The following is a 5,000-nucleotide window of genomic DNA, read 5'->3' as shown; positions in this document are numbered from 1 at the left end:
TCGTGTGGATCTTAACTGCTCAACTGTTTCAGAGTTTAGATTCTTTACCTTTTTCTTCTATTATCACATCCCAGGTTTTCTTTAAATCCAGCCCTGTGGGTTTTTTTGGTGGTATCGAAAATATTTATATATGGTCTACACGCGAATGTATTTGGGAATAACCTTAAGCATCTCCCCAATGTTATAAAGAGAAATAGTTTATATATATATATATATATATATATATATATATATATATATATATATATATATAGATATATATATATATATATATATATATATATATATATATATATATATATATATATATATATATATATAGTATCGGTCATGCTCAACGGCATTGCTAGACTTATAACTATTCCTCTCTCCTGTCCCTCGAATAGGGGTCAGGGGAGTAGTAATACCGAGGTGAGAGGGAATAACCTGAAAAGAAAGGGGAGGGGTGGTAAGGGTTGAAACTGTGTGTATATCTATCAAAAGGGTCGCGTTCACTACTTTATAACTACTGCTATTAACTTCCGTTACCTATAGGGAACAAAGCTACTAATCTTGGAATATATCTCACCTTTAAGTTTAATCTAACTTAGTGACGTCATTCAGCATTTTCGACCTTCATTCCAGGAAATATTTACCTCTAGGGAAGCGAAAATTGCAGAACCGTCCAAAAGTTCTCTAGCTTTTAGTCGTGGAATGTTTACGGGGTTTTCTTAATTTACCTAGAGGCACACAGCTAAAGTCTATTTTCCATCTGGTTTATTGGTAAGTCCTTCTGCAATATCTTATCTTTTTACCCTTCCACGTTGTCTATTTTATCTTCTGGAGAGAGGAAGCTTGTGGAGTATAATGTCTTTTTGAGGAAGGGGAACAAAATTGCAGTGTTGTTTCGAATGAATGATTATAATTGTTTTGTTCCTTTGATATTAGATGCCATAAAATAGATTCGTCGATTCATATTTCTCAGGAAAGAATACAGTGAAATGGAATTATTTGTATTCATGACAAAACAATTAATTTTCTCATTACTTTCAAAAATATTGTGTGTTTTTGGGGTGGAGTCACTCTCTCTCTCTCTCTCTCTCTCTCTCTCTCTCTCTCTCTCTCTCTCTCTCTCTCTCTCTCTCTCTCTCTCAAATAGACTGATTGAAAGATTGATTAAGAAAGCATACCTTGCCATAGTTACAACTATTACTGTAGTTCATACTGTTGTTGTTACTCATAGCTATGCAGTTTGCTTTTAAATACCAGCATCAAAGCAATAAGAATCTCATTATACACAACGCTGACATGGATGTATAGACAGCTCATACTGATTTTTTCATGTTATGGAATGAATAATTCATTGATTTATAATATTCTTTCACAATATAAAATTAATACAATTTGGTTAACAGATTGATAAAAAACGAAATAAATTAAGATGTAGGCGTGCTTTGTTTAACATATCTAAATGTATTTAATATTTAGTTTCATGAGTAATATCCTTTCATAAATAGTTTATAATATCGATATACTTAGATAGAATTATATCTATTTTCTTTACGTTTAAAAGAAATAAATTTATTTTTTCATCGTTTTGTCACACCTCAAATTCACTGACGGTTTCAGTGAGATTTCCCCGAAATTAAGAATCTATATTTTCAAATGAAATTTGGGTCGAAAGAATGACTGGCCGAAACGTTGTTCTTTCCTGAATCACAAATGATTGACAAGAATCGCATAATTTCCTTTTTTCTCGTTTATGTTTTCATAAATTATTATTGGGCACATGTGACCAGATTTTGATAACATTTTGCAATCGTGGAGAATGTAATGCTGGGAAACTATTGAAAGGATAATCGATCTGCAATGAACCAAAATATAAATAGAGCAATGTTGATGAAGTTTTTCACGGAAATGTAAATATCTCCACCATCAAAAAGATTGTTGTTGTATTTTATTGCATTCGGAAATGTTAGGAAGAGAAGTTTTTTTTCTTATTTTCCCTGGCACTTACTCCTTATCATTTAGGGAGATTAGAATTACCGTCGTTATAGTATGAGAATTCTTTTTACATTGAACCGATTTCTTAAATCATTAGTAAAATTGTATTCAGGTGGTTGGAAGTCTTGGGCCTGGATGTTCCTCCCGAATATCCTTTGGCGTTGAGAGGCATCACAAACACCTGTCACTTCAAGCTGGGGCAAATGTGATGATGGAAATGTTAAAGGCTTCTCTTAACACATTTTAGTTTACTTCAGACGTCCTAGATTACTTGGTGCAGTTTGATTATTGGAGTTGTATTTTTGTTTACTTTGCACACTTATTTCACCAATATTCAATGTACGAAATAAGTAGGGATGGAGGTTCATGTATTGAGTTCAAGGTTGTATTTGAATTCAATAAGAAGTGCTCTGCATTTGCAGAAGAGGAAGGTCTTAACACCTTCCTGTTGCCCCAGAGAAGCACCTACATTCAACGGAGTCGACAGAGGAGGCCTCTGCTTTCTTTACTTCTTTTTGGTTAAGCCTTTTTTCATGTTTCATTCTTGTTGCTGGCTTTAACATCTTCGATTAATGATTAAGTTTCTTCAAGTCGTCTCAGAAATGTTTGTAAATTTGGGTCCTTTGTTCCGTTATATGAAAGATAAGAGTTGATTAGTTCCATTTATCTTGAGGCAACTGATCATCGGTGTTGGTTAGTTTTATAATAAGGTTTTTTCGCACATTTTTTATGAAGCCAGAGTATAAACATTATGTCAGCAAGAAGACCGGAACGTTTTTTTTTTATGTTCATTAAACATGATAAAAAAAAAAATCACTTGTTTTATTTAGTTTTAAGGCTGAGCCTAGAGAGTAGTGGAAAATTGTCATATTCAGTGAAAGGGGTTTTAAATGTAGAATGTTTTCTGTTAACATTTCATAAAGAATGAAGGATTGATGTAAACTTGTGGGGGTATCCAGAGACAAGTAGGCATCTTGAGACACCTTTTAATTAAGCCCTCACAGAGTGACGGAAGATGTCTTGAGGCAGGTGATGAAGATACTTGTATGAAACAATTATTTTAAGTTTCTCTCTCTCTCTCTCTCTCTCTCTCTCTCTCTCTCTCTCTCTCTCTCTCTCTCTCTCTCTCTCTCTCTCTCATCGCGCTCAGTATTCACAATTCTTTAATAATACTTTGATTTCTGTAAATCTCGTACAATTGTTCTCAAAACCCGTGAAGATGAATAAGTTATTTGTCCCAATGAATAGTGGATCTGGCCATCTCACTTTTCATTGTTTTCCAACATTTTTTACGCTTATTAAGAAACGTGCAGCGCGACATGACATATGCTTCATGAAAATATTCCTAACACTCCTTCATAGGGATGTTAGAAGATGCAACTAAATTAAGTTTTTGTTTTGGGATTATTTTATATATATATATATATATATATATATATATATATATATATATATATATATATATATATCAGCTCTATGTAGTCATTACCTATCTATAAATAAGGTCTATACAAGTATATAATTCTTAGCTTTGAATTTAGCGAGAATATCGAATATCAACTTGTCTCCTACACTTATTCACCCATTCTCATGTAAGGAACCTCAAGTTGTAAAGTCTTTTTCAGGAAAATGGACTTATGGCAATTTATTCTGATCACAGAAATACCTCCCTATTTGACAATTTCTTTATATATGTTTATTAATCATATCATTGTACAGGATAAGATGCTACTTGTAGTTGAAGCCCGGCTGAGTGGTGAGGACATGATAGGAAGAAGAGAGAGTGAGGGGAGGGGGTCTGTCAGCTGGTGGCATTGGCCTTTTGGCCCATACCCAAAGTTTCACCGAAATATAACGAGGGGAGGAAGGTCCTACACTGCTCGTGTGTATTTAAAAAAAAAAAATGGTGAGGGATAGCCTTCAAATATCTTCATACATGAAAAGTTAATATTTTTATTTTTTAAATGGTGGTGAATTATATAGCAGTTATGTAAAGAAGGTTTATGTAGCCTTGATAAAAAGTAAGTGCCTTAAATCCTTATTTGTAGGAACGGCCTTGTGGCGCAACGGATAACGCGTCTGACTACGGATCAGAAGATTCCAGGTTCAAATCCTGGCAAGGTCGCGGACACTTTTTTTACTATCATCAGCTCTGTTTAATCGTGTTGAAGAAATAAGGAGATTTTATATTGTTTTATTTTTTTAGATGGGAGATCATCTCGCTTTTCCTCATGGCGTTTGTGACAGTTTGACTGTTGACTGTTTCGTATTTCACTTCCTTATTTACTTGTTTATTTCCTTCTAGTTATTAACTTGGTGTTTTTAATTTTGCTTATCGTTCTTTCATCAAAATATGAGGTTCGTAGATTCAGCGGCAGATTCTGGATATCTTTCATATTCATAAACATTATTCAATATTTACATGCTCTACTTTTTTATAAAGATCAATCCTTTGTCTCACCATTAAATTCAGTTAGTGTTTGAGCCCCTCTTTTTTTTTTTCCTATGTATGACATTGCTCATGTTAAGAAACAACCGCTTTTATAATTACTTTCTCCACTTGATACAAGAGAAAAAAATATAACGCCTTAATCAATTTTCTTGACAACTTTTTTTTTGGAAAAAATGACTGCTTAGAAATAATGATAAAACTCAATATTTCCTTTTTAAAAATTGTCGTGTGACATGCTGAGTACGTTTTTCTATTTTTATTAAATAAGAAAATATTACTGAGCTCGTTTATTTTCCCAAGTACCTGGACTGTCACATGGCTTAGGCCGGCGTTTTATCAACATGAATTAGGCTTTCAACGGACCATATCATTAGTTATTTGTTTTATATAAATATTAGTTGAATATCCCAACCTTCGTAAAGTCTTTTAAAAGGGCTAAAGAATTGTGGCTATGAGTGGACTTCTCTTCATCATTTTTGGGGAAACTGAGGAATTATTTTAAAAAAAGATTATAGTAGAACTTTTCCATTTCACTCTCTAGTAACAGACAGCAACTGCCCAGTTC

The 5,000-nt window shown here is 33.3% G+C and overlaps 1 non-coding gene across 1 annotated transcript; it reads left to right on the top strand.

The window, feature by feature from the left end:
- The first annotated feature begins 4,035 nt into the window (after nucleotides 1–4,035).
- On the top strand, nucleotides 4,036–4,108 carry TRNAR-ACG (transfer RNA arginine (anticodon ACG)). The gene has a single exon. It is a non-coding gene; the product is annotated as a tRNA-Arg (tRNA).
- Nucleotides 4,109–5,000: the final 892 nt, after the last annotated feature.

The sequence above is a fragment of the Palaemon carinicauda genome, chromosome 3, assembly GCF_036898095.1.
Source record: "Palaemon carinicauda isolate YSFRI2023 chromosome 3, ASM3689809v2, whole genome shotgun sequence".
Classification (NCBI taxonomy): domain Eukaryota; kingdom Metazoa; phylum Arthropoda; class Malacostraca; order Decapoda; family Palaemonidae; genus Palaemon; species Palaemon carinicauda.
This window is presented reverse-complemented; position numbering and strand designations above follow the sequence as displayed.